This window comes from Mizuhopecten yessoensis, unplaced genomic scaffold (genome assembly GCF_002113885.1).
Source record: "Mizuhopecten yessoensis strain PY_sf001 unplaced genomic scaffold, ASM211388v2 scaffold8383, whole genome shotgun sequence".
NCBI lineage: Eukaryota > Metazoa > Mollusca > Bivalvia > Pectinida > Pectinidae > Mizuhopecten > Mizuhopecten yessoensis.
Window position 1 is genome coordinate 454891 of NW_018407520.1, and position 19798 is coordinate 474688.

Genomic DNA, 19798 nt, shown 5'->3' on the forward strand with positions numbered 1-19798 from the left:
GATGGTTTGTTGGTAAGTGGCCGGTTTATATGTGAGGGCTGGTAAGTAGGTCTTGTGTGTTTGCTATTGGATGGGTAGTTTGTTGGTAAGTGGCCGGTTTATATTTGGGCTGGTAAGTAGCTCTTGCTTTTTTACTATTGGATGGTTGGTTGGTGGGCGGGGTATTGCTCAATGGATGACGTTTTTGTGGGAAGGCTGGATAGTGGTCTGAGGCTGCTTGTTTACTATTGGTTGGTTGGTTGGGGGGCGGTGTATTGCTCAATGGATGACGTTTTTGTGGGAAGGCTGGTTATTGGTCTGAGGCTGCTGGTTTAAAAGTCTTTGCATCGGCTGGGATCATATAAATCCGCTTTTCATTGATGGTTTGTTGGTAAGTGGCCGGTTTATATGTGTGGGCTGGTAAGTAGGTCTTGTGTGTTTGCTATTGGATGGTTAGTTTGCTGGTACGTGGCCCGTTTATATTTGGGCTGGTAAGTAGCTCTTGCTTGTTTACTATTGGATGGTTCGTTGGTGGGCGGTGTATTGCTCAATGGATGATGTTTTTGTGGGAAGGCTGGTTAGTGGTCTGCGGCTGCTTGTTTACTATTGGATGGTTGGTTGGTGGGCGGTGGATTACTCAATGGATGACGTTTTTGTGGGAAGGCTGGTTAGTGGTCTGAGGCTGCTGGTTTAAAAGTCTTTGCATCGGCTGGGATCATATAAATCCGCTTTTCATTGATGGTAGAGCCACACAGTAATCAAGGCACCGATAGTGGAGCCAAACAGCATGGATGTCGGGGCAACATCACAGCTTAGGTTATATGAGTTCAATGTTCGCTGATGATAAGGCTGTTTTGTAGGATCATCATTACGCTTAAAAGACTCAGCGTTTGATTAGCAGCACGCATTGCCCACCTTGTAAAATGACTTTGAAAGTAGACAATCTAAACGAACATGTACCTAGCGAGTCGCCATTGAAAAGCATTTTGAATGTAGGTATCTGAAACGTTCCTTACGATCCTTATAAGACTATGTGGCTGGTGGGTCAGTAGAGTTTCGTTTAACATCTTTCGGTAAACGGGTTATTAAACTGGGTAGTCTGTGGGAGATTGTCCAGTATATATTGTATTAACGGGTTATTATAAACTGTGTAGTCCGTGGGAGATTGTCCAGTATATATTGTATTAACGGCATCAATTCGGAATTGTTTTATGGGGTTATTGGTAACGGTGTTGGGTAAATGGGTATCATATGATTGGGTTTGTGACTGGTTACATTGTTAGGCTAATGCGTTTGGGGTTTTAGTTTGTAAGGTTGAGTTTCATAGAGTAGTTGTTACATTACATGTTTTATACGGTTATTGGTAACAGTGTTGGGTTGATGGGTTTCAGTAGATGATTGTGTTTGTGGTTGGTTACATTGTAAGGTTGATGGGTTTCAGTAGATGATTGTGTTTGTGGTTGGTTACATTGTAAGGTTGATGGGTTTCAGAAGATGATTGTGTTTGCGGTTGGTAACATTGTTAGGTTGATGGGTTTCAATAGATGATTGTGTTTGTGGTTGGTAACATTGTAAGGTTGATGGGTTTCAGTAGATGATTGTGTTTGTGGTTGGTAACATTGTAAGGTTGATGGGTTTCAGTAGATGATTGTGTTTGTGGTTTGTTACATTGTATGGTTGATCGGTTTCAGTAGATGATTGTGTTTGTGGTTGGTTACATTGTAAGGTTGATGTGTTTCAGTAGATGATTGTGTTTGTGGTTGGTAACATTGTAAGGTTGATGAGTTTCAGTAGACGATTGTGTTTGTGGTTGGTTACATTGTAAGGTTGATCGGTTTTAGTAGATGATTGTGTTTGTGGTTTGTTACATTGTAAGGTTGGTGGGTTTTTCAGTAGATGATTGTGTTTGTGGTTGGTTACATGGTAAGGTTGATGGGTTTCAGTAGATGATTGGGTTTGTGGTTGGTTACATTGTAAGGTTGATGAGTTTCAGTAGATGATTGAGTTTGTGGTTGGTTACATTGTAAGGTTGATGAGATTCAGTAGATGATTGTGTTTGTGGTTGGTTACATTGTAAGGGTGATGAGTTTCAGTAGATGATTGTGTTTGTGGTTGGTAACATTGTAAGGTTGATGGGGTTCAGTAGATGATTGTGTTTGTGGTTGGTTACATGGTAAGGTTGATGGGTTTCAGTAGATGATTGTGTGTGTGGTTGGTTACATTGTAAGGTTGATGGGTTTCAATAGACGATTGTGTTTGTGGTTGGTTACATTGTAAGGTTGATGGGTTTCAATAGATGATTGTGTTTGTGGTTGGTTGCATTGTAAGGTTGATCGGTTTTAGTAGATGATTGTGTTTGTGGTTTGTTACATTGTATGGTTGATGGGTTTCAGTAGATGATTGTGTTTGTGGTTGGTTACTTTGTAAGGTTGATGAGTTTCAGTATATGATTGAGATGATTGTGTTTGTGATTGGTTAAATTGTAAGGTTGATGAGTTTCAGTATATGATTGTGTTTGGGGTTGGTTACATTGTAAGGTTGATGGGGTTCAGTAGATGATTGTGTTTGTGCTTGGTTACATTGTAAGGTTGATGAGTTTGAGTAGATGATTGTGTTTGTGGTTGGTTACACTGTAAGGTTGATGGGTTTCAGTAGAAGATTGTGTTTGTGGTTGGTTACATTGGAAGGTTGGTGGGTTTCAGTAGATGATTGTGTTTGTTGTTGGTAACATTGTAAGGTTGATGTTTTTCAGTAGATGATTGTGTTTGTGGTTGCTTACATTGTAAGGTTGCTGGGTTTCAGTAGATGATTGTGTTTGTTGTTGGTAACATTGTAAGGTTGATGTTTTTCAGTAGATGATTGTGTTTGTGGTTAGATGATTGTGTGAGTGGTTTGTTACATTGTACGGTTGATGGGTTTCAATAGATGATTGTGGTTGTGGTTGGTTGCATTGTAAGGTTGTTCGGTTTTAGTAGATGATTGTGTTTGTGGTTTGTAACATTGTAAGGTTGATGGGTTTCAATAGATGATTGTGGTTGTGGTTGGTAACATTGTAAGGTTGTTGGGTTTCAGTAGATGATTGTGTTTGCGATTGGTTACATTGTAAGGTTGATGGGTTTTAGTAGATGATTGTGTTTGTGGTTTGTTACATGGTAAGGTTGGTGGGTTTCAGTAGATGATTGTGTTTGCGATTGGTTACATTGTAAGGTTGATGAGGTTCCGTAGATGATTGTGTTTGTTGTTGGGTACATTGTAAGGTTGATGAGTTTCAGCAGATGATTGTGTTTGTGGTTGGTTACTTTGTAAGGTTGATGAGTTTCAGTATATGATTGAGATGATTGTGTTTGTGATTGGTTACATTGTAAGGTTGATGAGTGATGGGTTTCAGTAGATGATTGTGTGTGTGGTTTGTTACATTGTATGGTTGATGGGTTTCAGTCGATGCTTGTGTTTGTGGTTGGTTACATTGTAATGTTGATGAGTTTCAGTATATGATTGGGTTTGTGGTTGGTTGCACTGTAAGGTTGATGGGTTTCAGTAGACGATTGTGTTTGTGCTTGGTTACATTGTAAGGTTGATGAGGTTCCGTAGATGATTGTGTTTGTTGTTGGGTACATTGTAAGGTTGATGAGTTTCAGCAGATGATTGTGTTTGTGGTTGGTTACTTTGTAAGGTTGATGAGTTTCAGTATATGATTGGGTTTGTGGTTGGTTGCACTGTAAGGTTGATGGGTTTCAGTAGATGATTGTGTGAGTGGTTTGTTACATTGTACGGTTGATGGGTTTCAATAGATGATTGTGGTTGTGGTTGGTTGCATTGTAAGGTTGATGGGTATCAGTAGATGATTGTGTGAGTGGTTTGTTACATTGTACGGTTGATGGGTTTCAATAGATGATTGTGGTTGTGGTTGGTAACATTGTAAGGTTGTTGGGTTTCAGTAGATGATTGTGTTTGCGATTGGTTACATTGTAAGGTTGATGGGTTTTAGTAGATGATTGTGTTTGTGGTTGGTTTGTGGTTGGTAACATTGTAAGGTTGATGGATTTCAGTAGCTGATTGTGTTTGTGGTTGGTTACATGGTAAGGTTGATGGGTTTCAGTAGATGATTGTGTTTGCGATTGGTTACATTGTAAGGTTGATGGGTTTCAGTAAATGATTGTGTTTGTGGTTGGTTACACTGTAAGGTTGATGGGTTTCAGTAGATGATTCTGTTTGTGGTTGGTAACATTGTAAGGTTGATGGATTTCAGTAGCTGATTGTGTTTGTGGTTGGTTACATTGGAAGGTTGGTGGGTTTCAGTAGATGATTGTGTTTGAAGTTGGTTACATTGTAAGGGTGATGAGTTTCAGTATATGATTGTGTTTGGGGTTGGTTACATTGTAAGGTTGATGAGGTTCCGTAGATGATTGTGTTTGTTGTTGGTTACATTGTAAGGTTGATGGGTTTCAATAGATGATTGTGGTTGTGGTTGGTTGCATTGTAAGGTTGATCGGTTTTAGTAGATGATTGTGTTTGCGGTTTGTTACATTGTATGGTTGATGGGTTTCAGTAGGTGATTGTGTTTGTGCTTGGTTACATTGTAAGGTTGATGAGGTTCCGTAGATGATTGTGTTTGTTGTTGGTTACATTATAAGGTTGATGGGTTTCAGTAGATGAGTGTGTTTGTGGTTTGTTACATTGTAAGGTTGGTGGGTTTCAGTAGATGATTGTGTTTGGGATTGGTTACATTGTAAGGTTGATGAGTTTCCGTAGATGATTGTGTTTGTTGTTGGGTACATTGTAAGGTTGATGAGTTTCAGATGGGTTTCAGTAGATGATTGTGTGTGTGGTTGGTAACATTGTAAGGTTGATGGGTTTCAGTAGATGATTGTGTTTGTGCTTGGTTACATTGTAAGGTTGATGAGTTTCAGTAGATGATTGTTTTTGTGGTTGGTTACATTGTAAGGTTGATGAGTTTCAGTATATGATTGTGATTGTGGTTGGTTGCACTGTAAGGTTGATGGGTTTCAGTAGATGATTGTGTTTGTGGTTGGTTACATTGTAAGGTTGATGGGTTTCAGTAGATGATTGTGTTTGAAGTTGGTTACATTGTAAGGTTGATGAGTTTCAGTATATGATTGTGTTTGTGGTTGGTTGCACTGTAAGGTTGATGGGTTTCAGTAGATGATTGTGTTTGTGGTTGATTAGATTGTAAGGTTGATGGGTTTCAGTAGATGATTGTGTTTGTGGTTGGTAACATTGTAAGGTTGATGGGTTTCAGAAGATGATTGTGTTTGTGGTTCGTTACATTGTAAGGTTGATGGGTTTCAGTAAATGATTGTGTTTGTGGTTGGTTACATTGTAAGGTTGATGGGTTTTAGTAGATGATTGTGTTTGTGGTTTGTTACATTGTAAGGTTGATGGGTTTCAGTAGATGATTGTGTTTGTGGTTGGTTACATTGTAAGGTTGATGAGTTTAAGTAGATGATTGTGTTGGTGGTTGATTACATTGTTAGATTGATGGGTTTCAGTAAATGGTAGGATTAATTTTTATCAAATATATTTTTAATGCTGTATAATAATATGTCCGGTATAGTGGTCAGTAGTGTGACGTCAGTATATATCTATTATCTGACTGGCTATTGGCGTTGGCGCGCGATGCCTTTGTATGATTAGGTAGACGAGAGAGCGACGACAACGACCACTGACAAGAATATAAGTGAGAGTTAAATACGTGTACAGACTATATATGTATGAGCTGGACATGTTGTTAAGCCTTCTGCCACACAGAGGGTAAGATTTACCTACAATAAACCACTGGTTCAGAATCAAAACGTCGAGCTTGTGTTGTTTATTCATCCCCCAAATACCCATCGGTTTCAATATCAGTCGTGATGAGATTGATATAAACTTATGACAAAGGATTTTTAATGCGGGTAGGAGTGAATTCTAAGAAAGTGCTATAATTCAATAACTTACGCATCACGATTCCTAACTGTCGGATAATCAAGAGTTGAGCTATATATTTGTTTTATAGATTGAAAAGTTCGCACAAATGTGCGGGAACCAATTTTTATGTTGATAATTAATGAAATTCAATCAAAATCATACAGCGTAGGTCTATTGCAATCGTTTACAGATGATAGCTCGCGACTGCTGTGAAGCCCCTGTTATTCTCACAACATCACTATATCAATGTTACGTCAGTGTTTCCCATCACTTGTAGCGTAATACAATTTATCGATCTTTTCGTCACTGAGATGCTTCCCGTCTCTGGGTCACTGAAACGTTTGCTATTTGACCGAAGTGGTGTAAAGTGCGGTCAACTTAACATAACTTGACACGTATTTCCCTGAGAAGTATTTTTATTACTGTGAAATGAAACAATACATGTATCAAGTTTGGTCTTATCGTGTTTTCTCTTGTGTTATAAAATTTATCTTAGTATTGGTCAACATTAGTGTGCACATGTAATATTACCTAACATGTTTTTACAACCGAGTCTGATTTGAATCAAGCGTGGCTGATACCGGGGACAAGGGGAGTTTTAGTCGTTCAGCTCAGTTTCTACACAGTAAACACCTACCACAACGTCAACACACACGGGAATACTCGGCATAAGTAATAATCGTTACAAAAGGACACAAATATAACGAAAACCCGGGGAGACATGATCTTTACAAAACCTAGTCTTGTTTGCAGCAAGAAGAAGACACTGAGCAGATTTAATTTAAATACCCACATAGCATGCGATATTATGTTATAGATATAAGTATTTGTGTAATTATCTTAATATATTTCATAATATTGCTTTTCACCTATAGGGACGCACCGGAATATCATTTGCAACTGTAAACATCTATCAGAGTGTACTAGCCTATTCGATCATTGTGAATGATAAACGCTCAATGAATTCAACAGAGTGCATTCGGAATACCTTATGTTGGATCATCCCTAACTGACGTATACGTGGCTGCTTTCGGAATACCTTGTGTTGAATCATGCCTAACTGACGTATTCGTGGCTGCTTTCGACTAAGCACACGTGGTGACTAGTCGAAACGACAACGAAATATTTGTCAGGTGTAAGAGGATAATACGAACTATTGATGTCAGGTGTAAGAGGATAACACGAAATATTTATGGCAGGTGTAAGAGGATAGCATGAATGTCATGTGTAAGAGGAAAATACGAGATATTTATGTCAGGTGTAAGAGGATAACACGAAATATTTATGTCAGATGTAAGAGGAAAATACGAAATATTGATGTCAGGTGTAAGAGGATAACACGAAACAGTTATGTCAGGTGTAAGAGGATAACACGAAACAGTTATGTCAGATGTAAGAGGATAACACGAAATAATTATGTCAGGTGTAAGAAGATAACACGAAATATTTATGGAATGTTTTGCGCTGGCATAATACTTTCTAGGGAAGCGGTTGGATTGCTCCAGAAAATTACACTAACAACCTGATCAGAAACGCCCAGTACTTAGCTGGGTGGAATCAAACGCACATTTTGGAATTCAACTCAACAAAAAAAATGTTAGGGCGAAACCTTAACTTGGAAATCTTTACAAGGCTAGAGTTGTGTTTATTGATTCAATGGTTACTGTCTATGACCATCGCCACGCGCTGTAAGCTTACCTTGTTAGCTTAGCGGCAACACGACACAGAAGATTTACAGTGTACGTACCGCCATGATGTCGGCAACACCACACAGAAGGTTTACAGTGTACGTATCGCCATGATATCGGCAACACCACACATAAGGTTTACAGTGTACGTATCGCCAGGATGTCGGCAACACCCCACAGAAGGTTTACCGTGTCCGGATCGCCATTGATGTCAGCAACACCACACAGACGGTTTACAGTGTACGAACCGCTATGATGTCGGAAACACAACACAGAAGGTTTACTGTGTACGTATCGCCAGGATGTCAGCAACACCACACATAAGGGTTACAGTGTACGTATCGTCATGATGTCAGCAACACCATACAGAAGGTTTACAGGGGACCTATCGGCATTGATGTCAGCAACACCATACAGAAGGTTTACAGTATACGTATCGCCATGAAGTCAGCAACACCATACAGAAGGTTTACAGGGGACCTATCGGCATTGATGTCAGCAACACCATACAGAAGGTTTACAGAGTACGTACCGCCATGAAGTAGGCAACACCACACAGCAGGGTTACAGTGTACGTATCTCCATGATGTCGGCAACACGACACAGAAGGTTTACTGTGTACGTATCGCCATTGATGTCAGCAACACCACACAGAAGGTGTACAGTGTACGTACCGCCCTGATGTCGGCAACACAACACAGAAGGTTTACAGCGTACGTATCGCCATGATGGCGGCAACACCACACATAAGGGTTACAGTGTACGTATCGTCATGATGTCGGCAACACAACACAGAAGGTTTACTGTGTACGTATCGCCACGATGTCGGCAACACCCCACAGAAGGTTTACAGGGGACCTATCGGCATTGATGTCAGCAACACCATACAGAAGGTTTACAGTGAACGTATCGCCATGATATAGGCAACACCACACATAAGGTTTACAGTGTACATATCGCCATGATGTCGCCAACACCACACAGAAGGTGTACAGAGTACGTACCGGCATGATGTCGGCAAAACCACACAGAAGGTTTACTGTGTACGTATCGCCACGATGTCGGCAACACCCCACAGAAGGTTTACCGTGTCCGGATCGCCATTGATGTCAGCAACACCACACAGAAGGTTTACAGTGTACGTATCGCCATGATGTCGGAGTAGTCGTTAAACAACGTTAACACCTTGTATTTGTGTTCTTTAATGGTAATCATATCGACCAAAATCACGTTAGAAAACAGTGTATTGACCTTGCGTCGGATAACCCAATCGAAAACATGTGTCTCACAAAACCCTTTGTTTTTTAAAACCCTTTATTTTTTAAAACTTTGTAAATAGTTGGTTTCAAAACTAAGATGTCATTAACCACAAAACATATCAATTTTAAGCTTAGCATTAAAACATTCTGGTGATGGTGTAAATAACAATCATTTAGTATTTTAGATAAATATTTTGTTAACAATTTACAATTTCCTTACAACATTTTCCAAAACTGCAAAATAGTAGACTGGTTCTGATACAATTTTAGGACTGAGATGTATCAAAGAAGATGGTAGATGAGGTAGCCTAACCCGTTACAAGCTAGACAGACTTTACACACACCGGACCTATACGTTTAAGTGAATATAGCGCCTCTCACTCTCTCACTCTTCCTGATCTAACACCTCGACAACTTCATAATTGGCGTCGGTGGTGAACTCGATCGGTTATAGCCCGCTACCGAGGCCAAGGAATGTGAGCCTGCTCGCACGCCTTTACACCTCCGCGTGGCATTTTATGGTAGTAGCCACACCAAGTTCCTCTTAAATACTCATACAACGTCACTGAAGCCACGTGATCAATATCGTATTTGGTACGAAACTATCGCTAAAGATATATGGCTGCTATACACGTGTATTTCAATACGATAGACTGGCAAATCAGAAAATGGGACAGCATCTTTTGAGAACAGGAGTCTGAGAGGATATACTCTTTATACACACACATCCTGGGTTGCATCTTACACAGGTTATCTTCCTCTTTACCTTATTAGTTATTTGTTAACGATCCGATAACATTTACGCTCTTGCCTGCATGCTAAGCATACTGATGGTCACATGGCGTTGAAAGTTGGTGATGAACCATGCAGTATATTAAGACAATTCAAATTTATACAGGAGTCAAGTTACAACCGCAGTTCCGGGGGTTTTTTTTCTGTCTGGAAACATGGAAGACAACAGTAGATGATTATATTGTTGCTGTTACTGGGAAAACGTGCTCCTCTGTGTGACAACAAACATTTTGTCAAGAAATTTAATAGTTGTTATTGAATTCACAACTTTACATGCAAGGTTAAAACACCTCTTTTTCTTTTCATGGATAGCAATTAACATGTCAACATGAAATCAACACGAACAGGTTTGGGTCACCTGACCGACCATGTGGGTTTTATCCGGGTACTCCGGTTCCTTCCACATTAAGACCCCCACGTGTTAACATACGGGCCAACAAGAGTGATTAATATAAGTTGAAATAACTTGTTTCATAATTGTTGTTAAATAAATAAAGTTTATATTAATTAACATGTTAATTTTGGTGATATCCATTTCGTTTTTAAGACAAACATTTGTTTCGAAAATAAACTTTAACATGGTTTGCGTTAAACTCATTGATCATTGACGGTACCTCATTGATCTTTGACGGTACCTCATTGATCTTTGATGGTACCTCATTTATCTTTGACTGTACCTTATTGATCTTTGAAGGTACCTCATTGATCTTTGACGGTACCTCATTGATCTTTGACGGTACCTCATTGATCTTTGACGGTACCTCATTAATCTTTGACGGTACCTTATTGATCTTTGACGGTACCTCACTGATTTTTGATGGTACCTCATTAATCTTTGAGGGTACCTTATTGATCTTTGACGGTACCTCATTGATCTTTGACGGTACCTCATTGATCTTTGTCGGTACCTCATTGATCTTTGACGGTACCTTATTGATCTTTGACGGTACCTCATTAATCTTTGACGGTACTTCATTAATCTTTGACGGTACCTTATTGATCTTTGACGGTACCTTATTGATCTTTGACGGTACCTCAATAATCTTTGACGGTACCTCATTAATCTTTGACGATACCTTATTGATCTTTGACGGTACCTCATTGATCTTTGACGGTACCTCATTGATCTTTGACGGTACCTCTTTGACCTTTGACGGTACCTCATTGATCTTTGACGGTACCTTATTGTTCTTTGACGGTACCTTATTCTTTACTGAAGAAGTAATTTAACAGTGTGTGTATTATGTATGAATATGTAACGAGGGCGAGAAAATGTAGGGTAAACTAATTGACTCAGAGCTCCTGGAAACTCTAGTCAGACATTCCACAATCATATGAATATATGTTAATGATATTTATTCTTCTACGTAAGATGTAATAAACTTTGTTCTCGTGTCTACCCCTATGCCAATATACCCATGGAAGGTGACCTAGACAGTCTTATTATTTCAATTAGGTTTTGCTTTTGCGCGTGCAAACATTTGTCACTTTATGCATTTCTCTTCGTTTCACAAGCTGCACGTTTATATCGTTTCTGATGTAACAGCTGTTGTCCAATGTTCCCTGAATAACGTGGATATATTAGGATCGGATTACATGTGATTCGCATGTTTTACATTTATTGTTAACACAGGTGTGATAAAAATCAAAGAAGACACACCATACTCGCCGGATAGACGTGACCATTAGCCCTGAACAGACTGATGAACGTCATCATCTTGACATAACTCGCCCCGATGACCTTATCTCCAATGTTCGATATCTCAACAAGCTGTATTTACAGTAGTGTTTTAGTTTCTCAATGCGATGATAAACAATAAAAACTGACATCATGATTTATACCATTTGTTCTAAGTCAAATAAACTCTTGATAGACTTAAAAAACTAGTTCCAGTCAACTTTATGGTAAGTTTGAAACAACATTCTTATCATGAGCCTGACATGTTTTTAATCGATTTCGATGTTAAATAGAAGTTTTTTTATTTGTTTGATAACAAACTTTCAAATACACTTAACAGAGGAAACCGGCCGGCTAGCTTGTTTGTATTTGCGTGACGAGGGGAAGTTTTTGGACGAGCGTTGCATGGTTTTCAGGAGTTTGTGTTTATTTTGTTTAACGTCCTATTGACAGCTAATGTCATTTAGGGACGTGTCTCCATGTGTGAAATGTATACATGCATGCGTGATACATGTGTGCAAGCGATGTTGGTATATTTGCGTCCTTGCAATTAGAGAGCTACCTCACTGAAATACCATCTCGTTGAATAATACTGACAACGGCTTAACCGGCTGTTGCGATTACCATGAATGCTGAATTATAGGCAGGAATAACAACCAAAATGTTTAAGGACTTTGCCATGTCCCGACATGAAGAGATAATCTAGTGCCTCCTCCTCTTTGACTGACGTTCAACACTACGGCTGCATGTATTGTCAAGAGAGGCACTAGGAAACAAGAAGGTTGGTGGGAAGTAGAAAAACAATAGGAAGATTTCAAAAGTTCCAACGGCAGCAACCGGTTTTGTTTTGGTCACTCTTACGTCCCCAGGTAGAAGGCACAAAAACAAACCCCAAATCATACAAGCATACAAGCATAAGGTATCAGCAGGTGTAGTATTTCCTCAATCCCCGACCTGCAAAGGTAAAGATAATACATGCACGCGCATGTATCACTGCCCAATAATGCATCGTTAGAGACCAATACAAACTGTCGTTACATCGCAGACATGAAAAACATTTCATTTGTTTGTTTAGCGTTTTCTGCTTCGAGAACAATCAGGAGTCGTTTTAAAAGGACATTTTACTGATATGTCACAAGCAAAATGTCACAACTAAGGATTCGTAGCCATATACTCGTCTGTCCAATACCTTTGAGAACACAGGTCAACCAGAGGTGACTAAGGCGACGCCGCTGTCAAGAAATTAAGGTATATGATAATGGATAAAAGGAGGCCCTTAATACTCCAACGGGACCAAACAATAGATTTTGGTTTCTTCAATGTCCAAAACAGAAGCTACATTAAACCTGGAAAAACTGGAGCGCACCGGCATAAACTCCTGACATGAACCCTTACTGTATGTGTTACAGTTGCGTTGTAACCTAATTGTTTTTTCTCCGGGTGTTTTTTACCCTAGTGGTATGTGTTTCTACAATAGTGCTTTGTACCATATTTATATGTGTTCCAAATGTTTTGTTCCCTTATTGAATCATGCTTGCAGGTCGGGGGTCGAGAAAAGAATATACCTGCTGTTACCCACTGCATGTATCGTAAGAGGCGACTAATGCGGAAACCCCTGCAGAATTGGGGGTTTGCTTTTGTGCCCTTCATTTGATATTGGGACTCAAAACCGACCAAACAAATCTGCTGCACTCATTGTAATAGTTTGGATTTTTATATTTCTCTCTACTTCTGACTATCTTTTATTTCCTAGCGCCTTCCTTGGCAGTACCTCACTTTTGGCTTTGATGTTGAACGTTTTTCCCAGGTAAAGAAGGCAATGGGTTCTGTCCCCAGGCCGGGATATACCAATGTCTACAGTGTGATGCTTTCACAACACACATGGAGGCACGTCCTTAAATGACATCAGCTGTTTATAGGACGTTAAACAAAATAAAACCAAACCAAGCCCTAATTGGATGTATTCCGAGCGATCTATACCCTAGCTGTATGTTGTCCGGATACTGTGCACTCAATTGTATGTGTTCAAGCTGTTTGTACCCTTGTTGTAGATGTGTTCCGAAGATTGTCACCCTAGTTGTATGTATTGCGAGTGCTTCATACCCTAATTGTATTTGTTCCATGTGATTTTCACCTTTGTTTTATGTGTTCCCACAATACTGCTTTGTACCCTATTTATTTGTGTTCCGAGTGTTTTGTTCCCTATGTGTATGTGTTCCAAACGCTGTGGGCCCTGATTGTATGCGATTCGGATGGGTTTTTTTAACCCTAGTTGAATGTATTCCAGTGCTTTGTACCCATGTTGAATGTGTTCCGGGTTAATGTTCTCATTTTGTATTTGTCCCGAGTGGTTGTACTGGAATATTCCATGTTTGGGGTGCTCTGTACCCTTATTGTATGTAATCTATATTTGTTTAATCCTAGTTGTATGTGTTCTGGGTACTTTGTACCATAGGTGTACACGTATGTGTTCTGGGTACTGTCTACCCTAGGTGTACACGTATGTGTTCTGGGTACTTTGTACCATAGGTGTACATGTTTGTGTTCGCGGTACTTTGTACCATAGGTGTACATGTTTGTGTTAGGGTGCATTGTACTAAAGGTGTACATGTATGTGTTCGGGTGCTTTGTACCCTAGGTGTACAGGTATGTGTTCGAGTGTTTTGTACCCTAGGTGTGCAGGTATGTGTTCCGGTGTGCTTTGTACCCTAGGTGTACATGTATGTGTTCGCGGTACTTTGTACCCTAGGTGTACATGTTTGTGTTCGCGGTACTTTGTACCATAGGTGTACATGTTTGTGTTAGGGTGCATTGTACTAAAGGTGTACATGTATGTGTTCGGGTGCTTTGTACCCTAGGTGTACAGGTATGTGTTCGAGTGCTTTGTACCCTAGGTGTACAGGTATGTGTTCGAGTGTTTTGTACCCTAGGTGTACAGGTATGTGTTCGGGTACTTTGTATCCTAGGTGTACAGGTATGTGTTCGGGTGCTTTGTACCCTAGGTGTACAGGTATGTGTTCGGGTACTTTGTACCCTAGGGGTACAGTCCTTGGTGTACAGGTATGTGTTCCGGTGTGCTTACAGGTATGTGTTCGGGTACTTTGTACCCTAGGTGTACAGGTATGTGTTCCGGTGTACTTTGCACCCTAAGTGTACAGGTATGTGTTCGGGTACTTTGTATCCTAGGTGTACAGGTATGTGTTCCGGTGTGCTTTGTATCCTTGGTGTACAGGTATGTCTTCCGGTGTGCTTTGTATCCTAGGTGTACAGGTATGTGTTCCGGTGTGCTTTGTATCCTTGGTGTACAGGTATGTGTTCCGGTGTGCTTTGGATCCTTGGTGTACAGGTATGTCTTCCGGTGTGCTTTGTATCCTAGGTGTACAGGTATGTGTTCCGGTCTGTTTTGTACCCTAGGTGTACAGGTATGTGTTCCGGTGTGCTTTGTACCCTAGGTGTACAGGTATGTGTTCCGTTGTGCTTTGTACCCTTGGTGTACAGGTATGTGTTCCGGTGCTTTGAACCGTGGTATGTGTTGCGGTGTACTTTGTTCCGTAATTGTATCTTTTCCAGGAAATTGAGGAAACGTTATAACTGCGTGTGGTGATACATTTAAATTCATTGAGTTTTAGAAAGAAAGAGTAAGAATATGATCTTATCAGCTGCCTACATACCTTATATTGGTTTACAGTGATCCGATAATTTGTTACATTGGTATGTGTTTGGACCTAATTAGACGTTTAAGGGGTTTGTATCAACTCTCTGTAAAATAGCCCCCATTACATTCATTCGGGTTAACATTTATTACGGAAATTGACTAAAATCCCAAGAACATCCCATATTACCCTGCACACAACAGTTTAGGCCAAGAAATACTAACAGCAACTAATTCTTGGGTTTCTGCTTATAAAAGACGGACAGCCAGTGCCTGTAGTATTGAGCCATATTTGTGTTGGGGGCATAAACATGATCAGATCCATCGATTGCAATTCTAAGACAGGAGTTCATGAACTGTCGAAACCGAGATTAGATAGTCTACTAACGTGATCACAGAGGCGCTTTACTTAACATATATGTGCAAAGCGTCTGCGTCGCTTGAAATGTGAATGGCATTATTTCTATGTGAAATGAAATCGGGAGTATTTCAATGAGCATTTCATCAGAATAAAACATTTATCCAATTAAATGTAGTATGAGGTAAAATCAAGTGAACGCCCTACATCAGATTGGACAAACTGACTAAGTCTTTGTACATTCATTAGATTGGACAAACTGACCATAGTTTTTGTACATTCATTAGATTGGACAAACTGACCATAGTCTTTGTACATTCATTAGATTGGACAAACTGACCATAGTCTTTGTACATTCATTAGATTGGACAAACTGACCATAGTCTTTGTACATTCATTAGATTGGACAAACTGACCATAGTCTTTGTACATTCATTAGATTGGACAAACTGACCATAGTCTTTGTACATTCATTAGATTGGACAAACTGACCATAGTCTTTGTACATTCATTAGATTGGACAAACTGACCATAGTCTTTGTACATTCATTAGATTGGACAAACTGACCATAGTCTTTGTACATTCATTAGATTGGACAAACTGACCATAGTCTTTGTACATTCATTAGATTTCAAGCGCTGTTGGAATATAAATGAATGGGTAAGAAATGTTCCATTCAAGTGAATGATGGGAATCCAAAGTTACAATGTGAACATGTGAATTATTCCCAGAATTGACCCCGCCAAGAAGAACAACTCATTTTCCATATCCAACATTCGAGTTTTGATTCCAGTGATGCCTTAAAGTAAATTTTATTGAGATACGATCAGCTGTTCAGGAGGAACACATTGTGCCATCGGGGGAGGGAAATTTCCTTCCATTTATACAACAACTAGTACACTCAATTGAACTAAGGACGCTCTAGCTATAACTTGGATTAAATTCCTTTCCCCATACAGAAGAAAAAGGATTGTTAAGATTTACCTTTATTTTCCACACGTGGGCCTAGCACTTTTACACTGGTACAAGGATGATATAAACCAGGTTAGGTTGGAAAAGTAAGATTATAAATATTAATATCTATTTCCAACATAGGATCCCGCTCCTCTGCCCCCAGCAGGGACACCCTCTGTTTAAACAACATAGGATCCCGCTCCTCTGCCCCCAGCAGGGACACACCCTCAGTTTAAACAACATAGGACCCCGCTCCTCTGCCCCCAGCAGGGGCACACCCTCAGTTAAAACAACATAGGAACCCGCTCCTCTGCCCCCAGCAGGGACACATCCTCAGTTTAAACAACATAGGATCCCGCTCCTCTGCCCCCAGCAGGGACACACCCTCAGTTTAAACAACATAGGATCCCGCTCCTCTGCCCCCAGCAGGGACACACCCTCAGTTAAAACAACATAGGAACCCGCTCCTCTGCCCCCAGCAGGGACACATCCTCAGTTTAAACAACATAGGATCCCGCTCCTCTGCCCCCAGCAGGGACACACCCTCAGTTTAAACAACATAGGATCCCGCTCCTCTGCCCCCAGCAGGGACACACCCTCAGTTAAAACAACATAGGAACCCGCTCCTCTGCCCCCAGCAGGGACACATCCTCAGTTTAAACAACATAGGATCCCGCTCCTCTGCCCCCAGCAGGGACACACCCTCAGTTTAAACAACATAGGATCCCGCTCCTCTGCCCCCAGCAGGGACACACCCTCAGTTAAAACAACATAGGAACCCGCTCCTCTGCCCCCAGCAGGAACACATCCTCAGTTTAAACAACATAGGATCCCGCTCCTCTGCCCCCAGCAGGGACACACCCTCAGTTTAAACAACATAGGACCCCGCTCCTCTGCCCCCAGCAGGGGCACACCCTCAGTTAAAACAACATAGGAACCCGCTCCTCTGCCCCCAGCAGGGACACATCCTCAGTTTAAACAACATAGGATCCCGCTCCTCTGCCCCCAGCAGGGACACACCCTCAGTTTAAACAACATAGGATCCCGCTCCTCTGCCCCCAGCAGGGACACACCCTCAGTTAAAACAACATAGGAACCCGCTCCTCTGCCCCCAGCAGGGACACATCCTCAGTTTAAACAACATAGGATCCCGCTCCTCTGCCCCCAGCAGGGACACACCCTCAGTTTAAACAACATAGGATCCCGCTCCTCTGCCCCCAGCAGGGACACACCCTCAGTTAAAACAACATAGGAACCCGCTCCTCTGCCCCCAGCAGGAACACATCCTCAGTTTAAACAACATAGGATCCCGCTCCTCTGCCCCCAGCAGGGACACACCCTCAGTTAAAACAACATAGGAACCCGCTCCTCTGCCCCCAGCAGGGACACATCCTCAGTTTAAACAACATAGGATCCCGCTCCTCTGCCCCCAGCAGGGACACACCCTCAGTTTAAACAACATAGGAACCCGCTCCTCTGCCCCCAGCAGGGACACACCCTCAGTTAAAACAACATAGGAACCCGCTCCTCTGCCCCCAGCAGGGACACACCCTCAGTTTAAACAACATAGGAACCCGCTCCTCTGCCCCCAGCAGGGACACACCCTCAGTTTAAACAACATAGGAACCCGCTCCTCTGCCCCCAGCAGGGACACACCCTCAGTTTAAACAACATAGGAACCCGCTCCTCTGCCCCCAGCAGGGACACACCCTCAGTTTAAACAACATAGGAACCCGCTCCTCTGCCCCCAGCAGGGACACACCCTCAGTTAAAACAACATAGGAACCCGCTCCTCTGCCCCCAGCAGGGACACACCCTCAGTTTAAACAACATAGGACCCCGCTCCTCTGCCCCCAGCAGGGGCACACCCTCAGTTAAAACAACATAGGAACCCGCTCCTCTGCCCCCAGCAGGGACACACCCTCAGTTTAAACAACATAGGATCCCGCTCCTCTGCCCCCAGCAGGGACACCCTCAGTTAAAACAACATAGGACCCCGCTCCTCTGCCCCCAGCAGGAACACTTCCTCTGTTTAACAACATAGGACCCCGCTCCTCTGCCCCAAGCATGGACACACCCTCAGTTTAAACAACATAGGACCCCGCTCCTCTACCCCCAGCAGGGACACACCCTCAGTTAAAACAACAAAGGAACCCGCTCCTCTTCCCCCAGCAGGGACACACCCTCAGTTTAAACAACATAGGAACCCGCTCCTCTGCCCCCAGCAGGAACACTCCCTATGTTTAACAACATAGGACCCCGCTCCTCTGCCCCCAGCATAGACACACCCTCAGTTTAAACAACATAGGACCCCGCTCCTCTTCCCCCAGCAGGGACACACCCTCAGTTTAAACAACATTGAGTTTTCTTGACCAAATATTGATGTTAAAACGGAAGCAACAGTATATTTTATATTTTTATTTACCAGAGATCTACACCCTTAATAAAAATTATGAGTCGTATGGGTTCAAGGGTGTTCTAGATTCGATTAGAATCAAATCCCTAAATTTCCATGGAAGGATAAGGATTTTAAATATTTAACTTGATTTCCTATTTTAGGCCACGCCTCTCTACACCCATAGGGACCACGCCCTCTGTTTATTCATTCATTCATTCATATCTTTATTCCTCCAAACAGCCAAACAATGATCCAGCATATTTAAGCTTAAATCAAGTGCGCTGTTCAGGACAAGAAGCGTTTAAAAGTGAAAAACTGACGGACGATGTACGATGGATGGACGAAAGGCGATAGACGGACGACAAACGTTGATGGACGAAAGACGATAGACGGACGACGAACGATGGGTGGACGGAAGACGATAGACAGACGAAGAACGCCGCCCTATGGTATCAACTCAGTTGTCCTTCCAATAAATTGAGCAAAGGAAGGAGAATGTAACGAACTGTTAATGAGACTTTTATTGCTTTTTTAAACACTTAACATATTAAAATATCATACTATGATAAATAATAAGTTATTAGAGCAAATTTATCAATACCGAACAGAAACTATCTCTTTCATATCCGTACTATACTTACAAAGTGATTTTAAACTAGTCTTTTTTCTGCTGTGGTTAAATCTGAAAAGACAGGAGAGTATAATTGTATTTTACTCCTCAAATCATCACAGTGTCACATTGCACACTAACACCACATCACAGTATCACACTACACACTAACACCACATCACAGTATCACATTACACACTAACACCACATCACAGTGTCACACTACACACTAACACCACATCACAGTATCACACTACACACTAAAAACACATCACAGTATCACACTACACACTAACACCACATCAAAGTGTCACACTACACACTAACACCACATCACAGTGTCACATTACACACTAACACCACATCACAGTATCACACTACACACTAACACCACATCACAGTATCACATTACACACTAACACCACATCAAAGTGTCACATTAAACACTAACACCATATCACAGTATCACACTACACACTAACACCACATCACAGTATCACA

General features: G+C 41.3%; 1 protein-coding gene across 2 annotated transcripts in view; it reads right to left on the reverse strand.

Moving 5' to 3' along the window:
• Window positions 1-19798, reverse strand: part of LOC110455820 — a 44879-nt gene that overhangs the window by 6895 nt on the left and 18186 nt on the right. For both annotated transcript variants that reach the window (XM_021506204.1, XM_021506205.1), the window contains exon 2: window positions 19329-19369. The gene's annotated coding sequence lies outside the window, so the exon portion shown is untranslated. The remainder of the gene's footprint in view (window positions 1-19328; window positions 19370-19798) is intronic.